Source organism: Gopherus flavomarginatus, chromosome 2, assembly GCF_025201925.1.
Source record: "Gopherus flavomarginatus isolate rGopFla2 chromosome 2, rGopFla2.mat.asm, whole genome shotgun sequence".
In the NCBI taxonomy this organism is placed as follows: domain Eukaryota; kingdom Metazoa; phylum Chordata; order Testudines; family Testudinidae; genus Gopherus; species Gopherus flavomarginatus.
The window spans coordinates 252,565,805-252,586,853 of record NC_066618.1 but is presented as its reverse complement, the minus strand read 5'-3'; the positions used below and the strand labels follow the sequence as shown (position 1 = coordinate 252,586,853).

General features: G+C 41.1%; 1 protein-coding gene and 1 long non-coding RNA gene across 2 annotated transcripts in view; one reads left to right on the top strand and one right to left on the bottom strand.

Annotated features, from left to right (window-relative positions):
* CNBD1 (cyclic nucleotide binding domain containing 1) overlaps positions 1 to 21,049 on the bottom strand; it is a 301,514-nt gene that overhangs the window by 167,351 nt on the left and 113,114 nt on the right. The gene's annotated exons all lie outside the window — the stretch shown is intronic.
* LOC127045450 (uncharacterized) lies at positions 20,156 to 20,853 on the top strand. The gene is made up of 2 exons (XR_007772722.1): positions 20,156 to 20,431; positions 20,609 to 20,853. It is a non-coding gene; the product is annotated as an uncharacterized LOC127045450 (long non-coding RNA).

The following is a 21,049-nucleotide window of genomic DNA, read 5'->3' as shown; positions in this document are numbered from 1 at the left end:
TGAACATCATGCCCAGTGTCGCAAAGTATTGTAAGAACGTGGAATTATATCATGATATCTACAGCAGCCTTTCAATCATTAAAGGTCTTCCCTGCCCCCCAAATCTTGCAAGTTAGTCATTGCTTGAAAAATGATATAAAACTAATAAAAATTAACAACCAGTATTTCCTCCTGAAAAGAGTTGCTAAGTCCATTTTGTATTTCTGCTGAATCCTCTGCAACAGTTGAAGAAATTTTCCACTGGGAAACTTTAATAGGGTTATAAAAATGCTTTGTGTGATTTATGACGAATTGAATTATAAGACAGTCTGCAAACAATGAGTGATTTAATGTCTCCTTATGCCTAATAACAGACAAGGTGTAACTTAATATAACCCTGCTTCACATCCTACAGTGTCTTGCTACCTAAACACAAAGTGGGAGATTTCCAAAGGCAAAAATTGGTGTGAAGATCCCAGCTCCCACTGACTTTCCATGGAAGTAGGGCACCTAATTGTCCTTTGAAAATTTCCCCCAGAATGCAATATACTAATACTGTATTTTGCATGGACAATTAAAGAATGCTATGAAATTGCAATGACGAAGGCCAAGATTTTTAATTCGTTAGCAATTGGGAGTGCCATCTGAAAGGGGCCTTATTTTCGGAAAGAACTGGGCACCCACCCTCCGCAGATCAGGCCCTTTTGGAAATCTTGCCAAAATGGGAGGAAAGTATGGATTTTTTTCGTTTTTCAGAATGCTCAGCAATTGTGCAGCTGTAAAAAAAATGTCCAGCTTGTTTGTTCTGTATGTACCTTTGTGTCGCCTTTGAAAAAAAACAAAAAACATTTCCCTATTTTCATTGTTATTGTTGAACACGGAAAAAATGAGTCAGGTGGTCATCAACAGGTTAACTGGGTTACTCAGAGTATTATGGGTTGGAGCCATGCTCCCCCCCCTCCCCTTTATTATTTCCTCTATTAGTTAATGTTTTCCCCCACTCTATGTATATTTGAATAAAGTAACATGCTCTGAGCCTGCCACACTCTAAGTAAAGAGTGTTTCTTGTGCACTGAGTGGTCCCTTTAGAGGAGATGCTGCAAGACAGATTTATTTGTTGTACTAGTAATAATGAGAGAATTCAAAAAGAATTGCTGGCAGAGCGGAACTTAATCTGGCCCAAACCAGTATTAGCAACAGAAATGGAAGCAGCAGTGAAAAGCTTTAAAAAAGAGATGCACATAGAATGCAGAGCAAATCAAACAGACTCAATAAACAAAATGCAAAACAAGCAGAAAGAGACTCAAGCTCCTGAGGGGTGTTTCCACTTGGAGGAGCTCATTTTGAATTAGTTGGAAATTTAAAACAGCCCAGTGCCATAAATGCTTAAAGATTGGACACAGCCAGAAAAATGCAAAGGTGACTATCAGCCTATGAGGATAGACCCGAAAGGACCAAAGGAAAAGCAGGATTTTTTTTTACCTTGAGGGGGAGGAAGACACATAGGATGAAGTAAACACCACGTGCTGTCTAAAAGGGAAGAAAGTGGGACCTTATGAAGGTAATGATACAGTTAAACAACCATTCAGTGCAAAGGGAAACAGAAACCAGACTTCAGCTACTGTGATCAGTGAATATACATCTCAGGAGGGCAAAAGCAGAACTGAGCTCAGAGGAGTGTCCCTCCATACCTACATTAGAGAATCTGTCCAAGTGGTAGGGTCTGTGCTTGTGCCTGTAAAATTTAAAAGCCAAAAGGAAAAGTTACCAGATTTGTCCAGGTACAAAGGCAAAATCTACTAGACAGAGATAGTTACAAGAACTAAAAACTGAACTAGGAGGAAATTTTCAAATTAGACCCTAGCAAGGCACCAGCATTCCAGGAAGTCTTGGATGATCACCGAGCCAGTTTTAAAGAAGCATGAGAGCCCTTGGAGGGTTTGTTACGGCTAGGATTTCTATCCAGGATGGGGTCAAGACAAAATACTTTAAAGCAAGACTTTAATATAATATAATTTAATAAAAGCAAAATATGTTAAAGTAGTTCCTTATGCCCTCAGAGAAGAGACTGAAAATAAGTTAGGCAGGCTGGAAAAGGATGGCATCATTTCATCAGGGCACTTTTCTGAATGGGCCACACTTATAGTGCCCATGGTTAACCAGAGAAAACTATCTCCCTCTGTGGGGATTATAAAGTCATGGCGAAGCAGATCTCCAAGTTAGAGACTTCCCTATTCCACAGATGCAGTGTTAGGTGTGGTGGGGTGTCAACATTTAGTAAGATGGATATGTTGCAGGCATATCAGCAGATGAGGCTGGGGGAGGACTGTAAGTAATGTACCATTATAAACTCACACAAGGGCTTATACCATACGGAATATCATCATCAGCTGGAATTTTCCAGTGACTCAAGAAAAATGTGCTGAAAGATATCTCACGTGTTGTATCAAGGATTGATGACATCCTCACCACCACAGACAGAAGTGATGCTGAACATCTGTCAATACTGGAGAAGGGCCTTCAAAGATTGGAGGCAGTGAGACTTCACTTAGAACAAAGTAAATGCTTTTTAGTGAGACCACAAGTGGTGTTCTCAGGAAACAGGACAGACAAGGGAGGATTTACCCTATGGCATACATATTCTGTGGGATACACAGGGATTTACCCTATGGCAGATAAGGTCACAGCAATTGAACAGGCCCCCGTCCCTTAGAACAAAACTGATTTTTGAGCGTACTGAGGTACATTTATTTATTTATCACAGATTTCTCCCAAATGTTGCAGTGCTTACAGAACCCTTGCATCAACTAATGAGGAAGGAGACCTGCTGGTATTGAGGAAAGAGACAAGAGAGAACTTTCCAGATTCTAAAAAGCTACTGAAATCCTTAGAACTCCTTGTTCATTTTGACCTGGGCAAAGAATTAATTCTGCCATGTGACACTTCATCATATTGGGTAGGGGCAATTTTGTCACAGAACATGAGGGTTGTTGGACAACAGCCAGTAGGTTATGTCTCCAGGTCATAAAGCTGAATAGAGCTATCATTTAGAGAAAGAATGTCTACCTATTATTTTTGGAATCAAAAAAATCCATCAATACCTGTATGGGAAGCCTTGTACAATTCTGACAGATCACAAAGCATTCGTGGGAGTCTTCAGTGAAAGGGCATGCTGGCCATGGCAACTGCCTAGCTACAGTGTTGGGTTTTGAGCCACTTATGGGTACAGGATAGTCTATAAGGCATAGCATCAGCATGCCAACACAGATGCCCTCAGTCAATCTCCAGTACTTTCCAGAGGTGTGTGTTTATTTAGAATGTTTTCCTTACAATTCTGGCCCTGTGTTATTATTATTTATATTACAATAGTGCACAGAGATCCCAACTGAGATCAAGATGCCATTGTACAAATACATCCTAAGAGACCCACTGCCACCCCCAAATTGCTTATAATTTAAATAGATAAGACAGACGAAGGGTGAGAGGAAAAACAGAGGCACATCAAGGTGAAGTGAGTTTCTAAAATTCATAAGGCAGGTCAAAGGCACAGACAGGACTAGAACCCAGGCCAGTGCCTTATAGATTCTAAGATTGGAAGGGACCTTGAGAGGTCATCAAGTCCAGTCCCCTGCCCTCATGGCAGGACCAAATACTGTCTAGACCATCCCTGATAGACATTTATCTAACCTACTCTTAAATATCTCCAGAGATGGAGATTCCACAGTCTCCCTAGGCAATTTATTCCAGTGTTTAACCACCCTGACAGTTAGGAACTTTTTCCTAATGTCCATCCTAAACCTCCCTTGCTGCAGTTTAAGCCTATTACTTCTTGTTCTATCCTTCCAGGTTAAGGTGAACAAGTTTTCTCCCTCCTCCTTATGACACCCTTTTAGATACCTGAAAACTGCTATCATGTCCCCTCTCAGTCTTCTCTTTTCCAAACTAAACAAATTCGATTATTTCAGCTTTCCTTCATAGGTCATGTTCTCAAGACCTTGAATCATTCTTGTTGCTCATCTCTGGACCTTCTCCAATGTGGTGCCCAGAACTGCACTCAGTACTCCAGTTGAGGCCCAACCAGCGCAGAGTACAGCAGAAGAATGACTTCTCGTGTCTTGCTCACAACACACTTGTTAATGCATCCCAGAATCACATTTGCTTTTTTTTGCAACAGCATCACACTGTTGACTCATATTTAGCGTGTGATCAACTATAACCCCTAGATCTCTTTCTGCCATACTCCTTCCTAGACAGTCTCTTCCCATTTTGTATGTGTAAAACTGATTTTTCCTTCCTAAGTGGAGCACTTTGCATTTGTCTTTGTTAAACTTCATCCTGTTTACCTCAGACCATTTCTCCATTTATCTGCGGGACCATGGCCACATTTCTGACAGACTCCAATCTTTCCTCCATAATTCCAGAGTATGAAGACTGTGATTTTCATTGTTCCATTGAGAGCTGGCTGTAATTCCTTAGACCTATTTGAAAATCCCAACTGAAATAATTTTAACATGCATCTCTACATCTGATGGTTTTGTTTTAAAAAAGTGTTTCAAGAACGTATACTAAGTAGACAAAAAATCCAGATAATAATCTCCCACCATTTTATGGAATACCATAGTTATCACTGCATGACAATATATTTGCTTTAAAATGTCTATGTTTCATTATACAGTGCTTACAAAAAGACATTATTGCAATGAAGAGAAGCAGAGGTAGTATTATTTTAAGTATAAATTGAATTAGGAACAATTTACAAAGATACTGCAATGAAGCTGATATCCTGTCATACCTGGTTTCCACCTGACCTTATGCATGGAAGAGTCTAGGTTAACGTTAATGTTTTTGGCATATAAAATATTCCTCTTTTTCTTTTATAACCCTTAGAGCTCAAATGGGTCTTTTCATATGTTTTTAACATCACTCTTGTGTATAATTATAAAGAAATGATTTAATAAAAAAGCCTGGTAGATCCATGTGGCTGCAAACTTTCTAATGAAAGTTGACCTCCACTTTTCTTGCTACAAAATTCTACTGAAATTATTTAATTTACACTGGTTGGAGCACTAACTTTCTTTGTTACCAGAAATAGTGTTCCTTCGTTGGCCCTTATATTTTTCCTTGTCTCACTGAGTTTAGCACAGAAGACAAGTTTTTTATGACTTGTCTTGGAAGATTGGTAGCATTATGTAACTTTTAAAGGCTGTTCCTGCTTGATAAAGTTTCATTTGAGATTGTTGGTGAGTTCAAATACCTAGTCTGATGATGGGACTCCAAACTTGCTTTAGAAGTATTATATCAAAAAGCACGTAGAAGCTGTTGACTTTAGACTGAGGGTTCTTCATCAGAAAAGGAAAGGTAGGCCTTTCCAAACTTGCTGAAAGGTCATAGAATATCAGGGTTGGAAGGGACCTCTGAAGTCATCTAGCCCAACCCCTGCTTAAACCAGGACCAAGTCTCAGACAGATTTTTGCCCCAGATCCCTAAATGACCCCCTCAAGGATTGAACTCACAACCCTGGGTTTAGCAGGCTAATACTCAAACCACTCAAAGTTAGTCACTAATATCACAGCTTGCCAATTTTATTCATTCTAAAGCTTTATAATTTTGTTTTAAAAAGTCTGCCGTACTGCCTCTACTATCTCTGACTCTTACCCTTCTAATTCATTTGATCATGTTAAATGTTGTTTTTAAAAAGTGACCTGCAAAAATGGGGCTAGGAAGAAAGGATCTGTCTGGTTTTAATTTACTTTCAGGCCCTCAGCAATAGTTTAAAAAGTTGAGTGTGGTACTGTTCGTTTTGTCGCTTAGTAATATTAGAAATTTCAAGTTTGATCCTTCTTTTACAGTTCTGCATGACTCAGAAATATCAGAAATGTATTGTGTGCTTTTCCCTTCTCCAACTAGGATATACCATTCCCCACAAGTCCTCAAACTCATCAGTATATATCAGCTATTTATGCCACATATGTTGCAACACACATGAGTCTTCAGGAGCAATATGAATTTGGTCAAGATACAGGTCTTGCTGATTAGCTTAATTGGGTATATCATGTACAGGGGGCAGACTGGAAGTAGGTACAGAGATACTTGCATGAGAAGCTAGCAAATGGGTGCATGATCATTAAAATGTCCAGCCATGGGTTTCTGTAAAATTAGTAATGTAGTAAAATCAGTAATCAGTAAAATAAAAACCAGATGTTTCTCAGTCCTTTAGTTAAGATTGGTGGGATGTCCAATACATGTTAGAACTTGTTTTAAGAAAAAATGGCTGAAATATTAACCAGAAGATCTCCATTATACATTTTTTAAAAAATAAACTCTCCTGAAGTCAATGAAGGTCAAGGCCTAAAATAAGATGTGATGGTGCAGGCAACGATCTGCATTGCCATTGAGACCCCCAGTAAGTGACCCATACTTTCAAAATGAAAAGGTGGATCACTGGGAGCCATAGGGAAGCATTTTGACAGCAAATGGTTAATGCAGAAGTGTGAAGAAGTAGTGCTCTTTGCGCTCTCCCATGCCTTCCTCTTTACAGAATGAGAAACTGGGACACTTGACAGGAAAGGGCAGCATGGAAGAAAAGAGTATTCTCCCCTTCTCCCTATTTATCTTTCCCTGCTATCTCTCCACCCCAACACACTCAGTTTCATGTGCAATTTCATTTACCCATTGACTTAATTCCATCCCTGCACTCATCCTGTCAGCCAAATAAACATTTATTGAAATTAGGAAAAATATGTGGAAAATAATTTGTGACTTTTCCTCTTTCTTCTAGATTTATAAGTTTTAAGGCCAGAAGGGACCACTGTAATTATCTAGTCTGACCTGAAGAGCACAGGCCATAGAACTTCCCCCAAAATAATTCCTAGAGCATATCTTTTGAAAACATATCCAATCTTAATTTAAACATTGGCAGTGATGGAGAATCCACCGTGACCATTGGTAAATTGCTGCAATGATTAATTACCCTCACTGTTAAAAATTTAATTTTTTATTTCCAGTCTGAATTTGGCTAGTTCAATTTCCAGCTGTTGGATTGTGTTATATGTTTCTCTGCTAGATTGAAGAGCATTATTAAATATTTGTTCCTCATGTAGGTACTTATACACTGTAATCAAGTCACCCCTTAATAGATTGAGCTCCTTCAGTCTAACACTATAAGGCAGGTTTTCTAATCTTTTAATTGTTTTTGTGCCTCTTCTCTGAATCCTCTCCAATTTAGTAACATCTTTTTTGAGTTGTGGGCACCAGAACTGGACATTGATAAAGATGTTAAATAGGTTTATTGGTCCTACACTATCTCTACAGACCCACTCAATGATGATTTCCCATTTACAGATCCATTTTGAGACCTATATGCTAGCCAGTTTTTAATCCACTTAATGTGTGCCATGTTAATTTTATGTTGTCCTAGTTTTTTAATCAAAATGTTGAGCAGTACCAATTCAAATGCCTTACAGGAGTATAAGCATGTGACATCAACCAAACTTGTAATCTCATTAAAAAAATCAAGTTAGTTTGACAGGATCTATTTTCTATAAACCAAAGTTAATTTGCATCAATTACATTACCCTCCTTTAGTTCATTATTAATTGCAGTCCATGTCAGCCACTTCATTATCTTGCCTAGGAACAATGTCAGGCTGACAGGCACATATTTACCCGGTCATCCAATATATCCTTTTTTAAATTGCACAACATTAACTTTCTTTCAGTCTTCTGGAATTTCCCCAGTGCTCTACGACTTATTAAAAATCAATATTAATGTTCCAGTGAATTCCTCAGCCAGGTCTTTTAAAACTCTTGGATGCAATTTTTCAAGCAGCTCTAGTGCCAGCGCACCAGTCCCCAGTCCCAGCCCAGAACATCCCAACTCCTTCTTAGAGAGAACTTCTTTTATTACTTAACCTCTCTACAGTGAAAAAACACTGCCTCAGCTCTTAATCATCTTTTATTCAGCATTCAGGTCTAGAACCACCACCACACAGATAACTCTCCAAGCTCAGAAAGCCTATCCCCAAGCTCCGACCACAGCCTGTCATCCACCTGCAGGCTCAGAAGCACCCCTTTTATTCCAGCTCACAAACCCTACTGTCACTTGCTTTGGAAAAGCAGGAGCAGAGCCAGTAGAGAGTATGCACATATGACCTGAAACACCCACAATCCATGCTCTGTGCCTCCTCCTTGTGCTGCAGAGACTCCATAGCCTGGATTCTGCAGAGAACAGGTACAGAGAGTCCTATATGCTGACTCTATGGACACCGAACCAAAGCCTATATTCCCTGCTCTGTGCCTCCTCCCTCAGCCATCTGCAGTGCCAAAAGTCCCAGCTGAAAGCCAGATGTCCTGTAGCTTCTAGGAGCTGAAGGAGCCTCAACACCTCCAGGAGTCCTAGTGGCAGAAGGTGGCTCTGCATCCTGGAGCACATCAGCTACATTACAGACCTGTGGCATTATTGGTAGAGCCTAGTCCCCTTGGCCCCTCATGATCACCCACGCTGACTGAAACATGCAGCAATCTTTTCTCAGTTAGTTATTTAACTAGTCTGCCAGTGAACACAACAATCAGCCTGAATGTGAGTCTCATGCATCTTTTTGTTGCAAATCATCAAATCAATAGTTTTAATAAATCAATCAAGATTTATATGGAAGTTGTCTCAAATTCACTTAATATAGATCCAAAGCCTGCCAGCAGCTGTTAAACAGAAGTCCTCTTTGAAATCAGTGGGGAGTTCTGCTTAAACATGGATGGCACAATACGGCCCACAGAAAACAAATGTCCTATTTGAAAGTTATGAGACAGCCAAACTACCTCAGAGCTCCTCGTGCCTTATGGGAACCATTGAGACAATTATGCTGAAGGACCATATTTTCAGTTTATTTTCTTTCCTTGATTTTATTGCTAAGGACAATTCATGAAGCTAAGATATTGGTTTCTGAAGAGTTCAGCAGTTCTTGCCACTAAATTTATTCCCTGCCAGAAGCTGCAAATCCTTTACTTCGGACACCATAAACATCTCCACAGCAAACAGTTCTGATGTCACAAAGAAGCCTGGCTACTTTCTTAGGCTGACAAGAGTTTTAGATGGAAAATTTGTTCTTCCTTAAAACTTTAATCATTTTAGAACTTCTATGGCACCTTTCACAAGAAAATCCCACAGCACTTTACAAACATTTTATCTAGGAACTTATATGGAACTCATTACCACAGTATCTGAGTCCTTTATTAATGAATTTATCCTCACAGCATCCTTATGGATGGAGGGAAGTATTATTATCCCCGTTTTTCAGATAACACAAAGGCTGTGGTTTCATTTAAAGTGAAGCACCTGTTTAACAGAACACAACTTCTTCCGATTAATTAGGTACATTACACCTTCCTGAACCAAAATATTTATGGCAGCTTGTTTGTCTGGGGCTGGGAGCAATGGAGAGATTTTTGGAGGGGAGAGGCGAAAGAGATCTCAACTGGGCAAGCTGAGGCAGTGTTCCAGGTGGACCTCTCTTTTTTCCTTCTTCTCCTCCTCTTTGCTTCAGGTATGTGAGGGCTGCTACTTTTTCTTTCCCTTCCTCCTTCCTTCCTCATGCTCAGGGCATAGAAAAGGTAGGAGCGTCATATGCTGCATCTGTGCCAGGACTCCAGGGCCTGTCCCACCCTTTGCAACTGCCATTGGGCAGCAGAGATGGTGCTGGGCCTGGGTGATTGGTTGCAATTTGATGGGGTGAGGAGCATCAAAAGGGTTAATACAGTTAGGGGTCTAGGCAGCATAGCCATGATGGCAGCGTAGCCGTTTCAGCCCCACCTTTCTCTCCCTTAACCTGATTGCTATTGTTCTGGTGATGCTGAGGGCTTGTTTGAATACCAATTTGGGGTTTTCCCACATGTCAAAATTAGCAAGCTGCTTTGTGAGATTTTTCATTTTCATCTTGCATCCAGGATGTTCTTGGGTTTAAATTACAACTGTCTCAACTTTGGTGTGCAATTGAGGGTTACACAGTGTCTGAATGAGGTCCCTGTGACCCACTGGGTTGCCTAGGCATGACAGCACATGAGGACAGGGTGTGACTTAATGTCAAGTGCACCTTGTGGCTCCTCTCATCTTCTCTCTCCTGCTTCCGGTGTGGAGGAGGGGAGCAGGCTGGGACTCTGGCTTCTTGCCAAGGCTCTTTGGCAGTCCTGAGGACCTAGAGGAGACCTTCACACTCACCCGCAGATATACAGTCCCTCAGGCCCACTCACATCTACAATGGGACAACCCTTGAACTCCTAGGCATTGCCTACAGTAATGCAAATAATAAAAATAATAACCCTACTGGGGAGTTTGAACTGGTTACCCCAGTTATGTAAATGTTTTAAGTAAATTCACCATATTATCATATATGTGTCCACATCAATCTGCTATTTTACCAGAGAAGAATTCCAATTTTTAGAATTGTCCTTCAGGAAACTGCAATGGGTCAAATCCAGCCCAGATCAGTACTGTTATCAACAGAGGGCATATTTAGTGTCTTATGTGAAATAAAAGAGGTCTCCTTCCAGATCTTTGTAAACAAGTGGCCACAAAAGCAGTAAAATTGGTGCTTACTTTGGCAGTTGCAGCTGAGGGGAAAGGATGAAGAGGGCACACAGGCTGACCCACTCTCTCCCTCTCTTGAGTGGGTCCTTTCAGAATATAGCTAAGACACTTGGCAGGGCAGCATGGGGAAGCAAGAACTGCCACTACTTATGCCACTCCTTTTCAAGATACAAACAGAAGCCTTCATTCTTCATCATTGCCAGTCTGGGGCCTGATTGGCGCTTACAGGTAGATACTACACTGACAGATGTCTTGGAAATATATATATGATAAAATAAAGCTAGACCTTTCATAAACACTATACTCAGGGCAAAATAGAAATAAAAAGACATGCAAATATTGAAAAAACCTATATGAATGTTGATGAGGTGCCATTCTGAGAGGAAGTATTTTTCCTCCTGAACAAACTTTAACACAGCCATGTTTGTTGCAGTGTCATTAAAAAAATCAACCTTTCCCAAATGGTCATGAGCAAAAATCAGCAGGGTAAATATTCTGAAGCTTGTAAAAAGGTATGGCTAACAATCAAACAGTGGTTCCCAAGCTTTTCTGCTCTGTTCACATTTTTATATTGCACTCAATCAACATGTCATCTGAGCACCTTCATATAGCGCACTAAGTGATGCAACTAGCAACTGTTGGTGCCTCTTCCTGGTTTGGATTGGCAAATGGGCATCCCCCTCCGCCTCTTGTATCATGTCCTGACACAGTGGCTGCTGTTCGTCCTTTCATCTGTCCATTTTCTCTCTATCGCTTCCCTTTTCTGTCTGTTCTTATTTCCCTGCCCCCTTCTTCTCTGGCAACTCTGATCTCCCTGCCTGTCATAAAGAGATGGTTAAGGGTTAATGCCTCTTTTACCTGTAAAGGGTTAAAAAGTTCACCTAGCCTAGCTAACACCTGACCTGAAGAACCAATGGGGGAACAAGATGTTTCAAAAGGAAGGAGAGAAGTTTTTCCTTTGTTCGAGAGTTTCAGTTTCAGCTGGAGTGAAAAAGATCAAGGAACTAGCCTCTTATCAGAGTAGTAAGTTTTAGAAAGGAATAAATAGGTTTATGTTTATTTCTTTGTAACCTGTCTTATGCAATTAGAGGTAGAATCAAATTGGGTATTTGGGTATTTTTTTGTGTAACCAAATTTGTGCCCAGGGGAACATCCTCTGTGTTTTAAATCTGTTGTCTGTGAGAGTAGCTGACATGCTAATCTCTCCCAGAGGGTTTTCTTTTACCTTGCTTTTCTTTAATTAAAAGCCTTTGTCTTAATACCTGATTGATTTTTCCTTGTTTTTAGATCCCAGGGGTTTGGATCTGGATCCACCAGGAGTTGGTGGGAGAAAGGAGGGGGGATGGTTAATTTCTTCTTGTTTTAAGATCCAAAATTCAGAGTGGGGAAGGAACCTTGACACTGCCCAAAGCCAAACTGAGTTCCGCAGAGAAGAGAAACTTCAGTTGAAGGCTGCTGTGTCATTCTGCAGTCTTTAGCTGACTAAACAAGCAGCTCACATGAGATGCCACAATGCGAAGTAGGTGGCTTTCAAGGAATCATTGGCCACTTTACTTGTACATACCTCAGAATATCTCTAGTGTGTGTCAACAGTGGATCTTGGTTTTCTCTGAGTATTAGAACTAGCCTAGGGACTACTGGGGACCCCTAGATTTGCTAATTGGTAAGCGATGGCAATAGCCCAACCCCCACGTAAAGTTACACTGTAAAACAAAACCAGAACAATTTCCTTAAAAGAAATGTTCATCTTCTATTGAACAGGCACTAGAGTCTGGCAATGAAAAACAGAATGTACAAGCAGAAGAAACATGATTAAATAACATGTTATTGATTTGGATAATGGCTTAGATCTCTAACATAATTGATATGAACATCAGAGGCCGTAATGGAGCAGGGAAAAAGGTTTCTGCATTATTAAGTGCATATGATATCTAGAAGGAGAAATCAGAGAAAGTCACATAACTCCTGAGCAGTAGAATAAAACAGAGCCATGTATGGGTTACATTAGGTCATCAAACAAGTTACCAGACTTCCCACTTTTTTAATAACCATATTTGACAATTTAAAAAAAAATCTTTGGTTATTGAAGCTCAGTGCAGGTAGGTACTGCTAATCATTGAAGTACGTAAAACATCTCAAACAGCATGTCTCTCCAATGATCCATCACAATGTACACATTTTATGACAACATCTATCATCATCCACATATATTTTCTCCCATGCTTTAAAAAGACTTTTTTTTAAATCTGCATCTGGTAAGGAAAATGAACTTCAACACTTACACAGTACTTAAATCTACTGTAGACTCAATGCATTAGATTAATGCATTAAACTGCAATGCCCACATGAGCTAGAGAAATGGAGGAACAGAGAGATGAGGTGACTTGCTCAAGCACACTTGGCAAATCTGAAGATGATCAAGGAATAGCACTTATGTATCTCTGACTTCCAGTCCTATGCTTCACCACTACACAAAGTTATCTAGGTCATGCTGATCGGGGTGTGTGATATTTATACACAGTAAGAGCCCTGCATGAGTAGTCCTCATAAATGATAAATAGTGCTGAATGAACTCTAGCATTGATATTATCAATTTAGACATGAATTTGCAATGTGAAATGGCTAGAAACATCCTCCGCAAAGTCCACACACCACAGATCAGAAGAGAATAGTCCCAATTTATAAACTGCAATGTTTCTCAATGACTGGTCCATGGATCGGCGCTGATCCCTGAGATCTCCCTGACATAGTTTAGGAAGGGAGCAAGCCAATCCCTGGTACCAAAAAGTTTGAGAAATGCTGCTCTTGTGCAATCACACCTTAAATATAGTCTTAAAAATGCACAGAGAAATTGGAGGGAGGTTCAGAGAGGAGCAAAAAAAGAGTGACCAGGGATTGAATAAATTGATTTATGAGAATAGACTGAAGAAGAAATACACATATAGCTTTGTTATATGACTAAGGGGGACAAGATCTATTTATGTGGTCTCCTCTTTATAGCATCTGAGTGCAGAGCTACAAATATTTGAAGGCTGACAATACAGAGAGATAGGAATTATATACTGTGTTTAATGGGTAATTAGAAATGGGATGAAATTTAAAAAGGGAAAATTTAGACTTAATAACCAGAAAAAGCTTCCAGCAGAGAGAACTAGCAGCTGTAATAATAATACCTAGTTCTTACATAGCAGTTTCTTAGGAGATCTCAGAGTGCTGCACAAAAGTGACCATCTCCATTTTACAGATGTGGAAATGAAGTACCCACATACCAGTAGGCCATTGGCATAGCTGAGATTAGAACTCAGGTCTCCTGAGTCCCACTTGGCCACACTGCCTCCTGGTAGTCTCCTAAATTATATTATTGGAAACACCATACATAACAGCCAGCTGGACAAATCACTAGAAAATATACTATAGGGAACACAGTTGCATTTGCCGGTTGGTTATTATTTGTCATTTGTATTTTGGTAGCACCCACAACCTGTGAGGTGTTGTATAGGCACAGAGATGATACAGTCTCCTCCTCAATGGGCTAATTATCAAAAAATGGATAGTCTAACAGATCTAAAGTTTCTTCTGTGGATCTGGAAATAATAAGGATGAGCAAGGGGACAGAATCTGGACCTATAAAGACCCATGCAATGCCACCTGCTCTGCTGTCCAATAGACATTGAATAGGTTGTTTTATGAACAGATTTTGCCTTCCTTTCTGTAACCAGGACATAGACAGTCTTGCCTAGTGGTTACTGCAGGAGGTGATGATTGGCAAGCAGGGATCAGAGTACCTATTGAGTTCCTGGCGGGTGGCTGGGCACAAGCCTGCCTACATGTAAAGGCCCCTCTCCCAGCCTAACGGGAAGAGCCAGGGCCGGTGCTTCCACTAGGTGACCCTAAAATGCCCCTTGAATGTCTAGGGCAGCAGGATTTAGGAGGCAGCATTTTGCCACCCTCGGCGAAAATTCGGTAGGGGGGGTCCTTCCGCTCCGAGTCTTCGGCGGAAATTCGGCGGCGGGTCTTTCACTCTCTCCTAGGGCAGCAAAAACCATGGCTCTGCTCCTGGGAAGAGCCACTGAGCCCAGGGCTCAAATTAGGTCAGGAGACAATTAATGAAAAACAGGGACAAGATGAGGTTATAGGGTAAAATCAGGGAGCCAGAGAGGGCAGCAAGAGCAGAAATCAGTCAGGATAGGACTGGAGACCAAGGATCAGGTGTAGCTATCAGGCTAGCATCAGGAAGCAGCAATCAAGGTCAGTCTGCAATCAGAGACAGAGGATCAGGGGTAGCTATGCAGTCTGAAGTGAGGCAGTGCAGCAAACCAGAAACCTGCATAGTTGCCCAGACAATGTCCTGAGGCACCTTCCTGGGTTAAATAGTAAGTGTGGGCCAATCAGCAGGCTGCAGGGTGCTGTCACTCTGACCCCTTTGAATGGTACCACCAGCAGTGCTTAATCTCCACAGTGCTCCTTTGAGCTAAGCTTGCATAGCTTCCTGAGAGAGCTGTGGGAACATCATCTACTTCAGACATTGCAAACCCAGGTTCTAATCTCCTTGATCCTCATGCTGAGTTGTACCTCCCTTCTGATGAAGTAAGGGGGCAAGTATCTAGCCCTTAGTAATGTGGGAAACAGCAGTTTTATTTACCTTAGGAGTGTGAAAGGGAGACTATAACTGTTTTGTACATACTCCATGAAAATACATGCAAACTTAATGTACAGGGCAGTAGCAAAGTAAAAAAAATCAATACAGTATGTTGGAATTTTAATCCACTCAAATCCTGGCACATGAGAAAAATGTATAATAAAGATTAAAATATGTATGTATCTGATTGGGACAGAAAATGCATTTTGAGTTACACGTGTACCATTTAATAGACAAAAAGCTTTAATAATAAAGTTGTGCAGAGCTGCAATATGCCAACTGTAATTCAAAAAGTATATGACCATGATGATGACATCATTTGGCTGTCCATAATATAGTATAAGGGAGCCAAAAGAGAGACTTTAAATCAAGACCATGAATGCCTTAGGAAATACAGCAAACATCTAATGCAAGGAAATTTTTAGGTTTCTCTATATGTACGGACAGATAATTTTTGACTATTAATAGACACCATATGAGATGTGGTCTATACAATAAACAAGTCATTCATTCTCATTTTTTCCATATATCACATTACCTGAATTGGCAGAAACTATCATTTAAGATCAAGTACCAAAAGATACTGGGTATCTGTGACTTCCATTGACTTCAAGAGGCATTTTAGGTGCTTAGCACCTCTCAAGATTTGATCCAGAGACTATACCATAGATTTCAGGGAGCACGAAAAGAAAAGACCTGAGGACTAAGCAGTGTATATTCTTCTTTCCTTATGCATGTGCAATTCTCATTGACATTAACATACATAAGGAGGAAAAATCTAAACTAGATCTTTCTTAAGTAATCTAAGTACATGGTTTTTACTGTACTTTACCATGTATTTCTTCATGCTAGATTGTGATTTTAGGCAACGAGTGGTGTGCAAACTAGACCACCTAAGAGTAACCCTGTGTCGCTGTGTAACTCAGAGATCACCTTCCTTCCCTGTTTCTGTCTGTTGCTCATAGAGAAAGAACAGGTTGTAACTGCAGTGCACCATCACCACAAGCAGGAAGGCAACACGCACCAGTCATCACCATAATTTGCAGCTAGCCTACACTGGTCAAGCAAAACCAAGACTCCATGCTCTGCTCTGGTGTGTGTGGGTGAAGAGGGGCAAGCAGACATTGTTATGCATCTGGACACAAGATTTGGGGCTTCGGGGAATTCTTCTTGCCTCCCTGCATAGGCATGTAGTCCAGTCACAATCTAGACCATGGTAAATAGGACCAGCTTCAGTAGCTATATAAAAGTATTTTTCAGCTCAGAAAGTTTCATTTTATCAATGTAATTGTTTGAGGTCAATTTATAGACTTTGATTCCATCCATCAGTATATATGTAGGAATAAACTTTAAAGCAGTATTCTCTCTGGCTTCATCATCCTGTCAGAGGACCTGTATTCATGCAATAGATAATTCCATTGTTTTTTCCAGTACCTAGAAAAAAATACTCTAATCCTACCTTATATGGTCAATTAAATCTCACTAAGGATTAGCTACTCTTGATTACCGAGGCATGATGTGACCTGCTCACCCCATAAATCAATCTCTCAAATTGCACTAGATAATATCAGACAATATCTTCCAACATGGCTTGGAATTAAGACAGAAAATTACTGTTAGCAACATTTTTGGATCCTGCTGTGCCTGAGACATTAACTTTAAGGCCATCTTTTGACAGCTACAGAGTGGAATGGTGCGCTTGGGGATAGCGGCAATATGATCCCGTTTCAAAGGGAGAAATGATCTGCATTAAGCAATTTAGCAGGAGAAAAATAAAAAAGGGCAACCAGCTAGAAGCTAAATGGGAAAAGAAAAGAAAAGAAAAGAAAAGAAAAGAAAAGAAAAGAAAAGAAAGACCAAAGTCTCACCTCAGATAATATGTGCACACCACTGCCACTGGCTTCGAAAGGAGATATACATATGTGATAAATGAAAAAGGGAGGGGAGTAGCTCCCTTTATGGACCCAGCCAGTCAGATAGCTGTAAAGTCTCTCTTAATAGCTGTTCACTAATTGCTTTACCTGTAAAGGGTTAAAAAGTCTCCCTGCATAGGTAAAAGGAAGGGTGTGGGCACCTGACCAAAAGAGCCAATGGAAAGGCTAGAACTTTTTAAAATTGGGAAAAAGCATCCCCTTTGTCTGTATTGTTCTCCAGAGATAAGGGGACAGAGCAGTGATGCTGTAAAAAGCATTGGACCAAGTATGAAATATCATGAAATCATACCTAGAAACTACTCATTTAAAACCCCAAATATGTAAGTAGATCAGGAAATGTCTAGGAAGACACAATTAGGTTTATTTCTTTTATTTCTTTATGGCTTGTGGATCCGTCTGTGCTAACCCCCAATAAGAACATAAGAACATAAGAACGGCCGTACCGGGTCAGACCAAAGGTCCATCTAGCTCAGTATCTGTCTACCGACAGTGGCCAATGCCAGAGGGAGTGAACCTAACAGGCAATGATCAAGTGATCTCTCTCCTGCCATCCATCTCCATCCTCTGACAAAAAGAGGCTAGGGACACTATTCCTTACCCATCCTGGCTAATAGCCATTTATGGACTTAACCACCATGAATTTATCCAGTTCTCTTTTAAATGCTGTTATAGTCCTAGCCTTCACAACCTCCTCAGGTAAGAAGTTCCACATGCTGACTGTGCGCTGCGTGAAGAACTTCCTTTTATTTGTTTTAAACCTGCTGCCTATTAATTTCATTTGATGACCCCTAGTTCTTGTATTATGGGAATAAGTAAATAACTTTTTCTTATCCACTTTCTCCACGTCGCTCATGATTTTATATACCTCTATCATACCCTCCCTTAGTCTCCTCTTTTCCATGCTGAAGAGTCCTAGCCTCTCTAATCTTTTCTCATATGGGACCCTCTCCAAACCCCTAATCATTTTAGTTGCCCTTTTCTGAATCTTTTCTAGTGCCAGTATATCTTTTTTGAGGTAAGGAGACCACATCTGTACACAGTATTTGAGATGTGGGCATACCATGGATTTATATAAGGGCAATAATATATTCTCAGTCTTATTCTCTATCCCCTTTTTAATGATTCCTAACATCCTGTTTGCTTTTTTGACCGCCTCTGCATACTGCGTGGACATCTTCAGAGAACTGTCCATGATGACTCTAAGATCTTTTTCCTGACTCGTTGTAGCTAAATTAGCCTCTATCATATTGTATGTATAGTTGGGGTTATTTTTTCCAGTGTGCATTACTTTACATTTATCCACATTAAATTTCATTTGCCATTTTGTTGCCCAATAACTTAGTTTTGTGAGATCTTTTTGAGGTTCTTCAAGTCTGCTTTGGTCTTAACCATCTTGAGCAGTTTAGTATCATCTGCAAACTTTGCCACCTCACTGTTTACCCCTTTCTCTAGATCATTTATGAATAAATTGAATAGGATTGGTCCTAGGACTGACCCTTGGGGAACACCACTAGTTACTCCTCTCCATTCTGAGAATTTACCATTAATTCCTACCCTTTGTTCCCTATCTTTTAACCAGTTCTCAATCCATGAAAGGACCTTCCCTTTTATCCCATGACAGCTTAATTTATGTAACAGCCTTTGGTTAGGGACCTTGTCAAAGGCTTTCTGGAAATCTAAATATACTATGTCGACTAGATCCCCCTTGTCCACATGTTTGTTGACCCCTTCAAAGAACTCTAATAGATTAGTAAGACATGACTTCCCTTTACAGAAACCATGTTGACTATTGCTCAACAGTTTATGTTTTTCTATGTGTCTGACAATTTTATTCTTAACTATTGTTTTGACTAATTTGCCCGGTACCGACGTTCGACTTACCAGTCTGTAATTGCCGGGATCACCTCTAGAGCCCTTTTTAAATATTGGTGTTACATTAGCTAACTTCCAGTCATTGGGTACTGAAGCCAATTTAAAGGACAAGTTACAATTGTCATAAACAGATAGCTAAGGGTTAATGTCTCTTTCACCTGGAAAGGAGTAACCTGAAACACCTGACCAGAGGACCAATCAGGAAACAAGACTTTTTCAAATCTGGGTGGAGGGAAGTTTGTGTCTGAGTCCTTTGTCTTCTGCCTGTACTCTCTCTCAGCTATGAGAGGATTTCTGTCTCCTGCTTTTCTAATCTTCTGTTTCCAAGTTGTAAGTACAAAGATAGGTTTGGGGTTTTTTTGTATTTACATGTGTGTAGTTGCTGGAATGTGTTAAATTGTATTCTTTGTGGATAAGGCTGTTTATTCATATTTCTTTTAAGCAATTGACCCTGTATTTGTCACCTTAATACAGAGAGACCATTTTTATGTATTTTTTCTTTCTTTTTATATAAAGCTTTCTTTTAAGACCTGTTGGAGTTTTTCTTTGGTGGGAAACTCCAGGGAATTGAGTCTGTAGCTCACCAGGGAATTGGTGGGAGGAAGAAGTCAGGGGGAAATCTGTGTGTGTTAGATTTACTAGCCTGACTTTGCATTCCCTCTGGGTGAAGAGGGAAGTACTTGTGTTTCCAGGACTGGAAACAGGGAGGGTGGCATCCCTCTGTTTAGATTCACGGAGCTTGCTTCTGTGTATCTCTCCAGGAACCCAGGGAGGGAGCACCTGGAAAGGAGAAGGGAAGGGAAATGGTTTATTCCCCTTTGTTGTGAGACTCAAGGAATTTGGGTCTTGGGGTCCCCAGAGAAGGTTTTTGGGGGGACCAGAGTGCCCCAAAACACTGTAATTTTTTGGGTGGTGGCAGCTTTACCAGGTCCAAGCTGTTAACTAAGCTTGGAGGTTTTCATGCTAACCCCCATATTTTGGACGCTAAAGTCCAAATCTGGGAATAGGTTATGACAACAATGCTTTTGCTTTGCTTGTAACCTTTAAGATGGACCTTAAGAAGGTTATTCTTGATGCTAATTTTTTGTAAGAGGGTTTTTTAAATCTAGCAATAGCCTGAGTTTTAAATGTATTTTCTGTGGGGACTTATCCTCCCTACACTGATCTAGGTGGATGGGGTGCGGCGCTGGACCGGGGTTGTGTCCGGGCTCTTCGCGTGGAGCTGCCGCCTCCTCGCTGCCCCCTTGCTTCCCCCCGGGCCAGTCTCTCTGCTGCCGCCGTCCGGGAGAGGAGGCGAGTGGCTCGGGCCGCGGCCCCCGCTCCTCGCTCCCTCTCATACACTCGGGCACCGGGCGCTGCTGGGGCCCCGGCCAGGCAGCGCAGGGAACCCAGGTGGCCGGGCTCAGCGCCGCTCCCACTCTGGTCTCAGGTATGTGTGGGTCTCTGCGCGGGGCGCTCCGCAGGCAGAGGTGGGCGGCAGCTGCCACGAATGAGTGCCCGTTGCCTCCTCGGCCGGAGCCCTGTGGCTGTGGCGGGGGGCGCTGGGGGGGCCGGTCCGGGCTGCAGCTCGCGCCTCGGATCCGCTTGTTTTCTGTGTCTCACACAGAGCGATTGGTTCGGGAGAAGAGAGGGGAAGAGGCTGTAGATCGTTCTTTGTGTGGTTGGGGATGGCGTCGTTGCGGTTGGCCAATCGGGTGATTAGAGGCATGGTAAGCGCGTGATTTTTCTTTTTGTCCAATTAGATTGCTAGCATGTATGATGTTAGCCTGCATGATTGGTTCTTATGTAACCAGACTTAACTATATAAGGGGGTAGTAGAAAAGAATAAAGGAGATTCCTGACTTGTTTGCAGCTGTGTTGACTGTGTGAATTTTCTTCGCTCCGCATGAGATACCACAATTTTCTTTCTTTTTAAGAAGAGGATTGGATTTTGTGTCATAAGGCGTTTGTGCACATGTTGTTTAATTAGCTGGTGGCAACAGCTGATTTCCTTGGTTTTCTTTCTCAGCTCTTCCCCGTGGGTGGTGAGGGCTTAAGGGTACCCCAA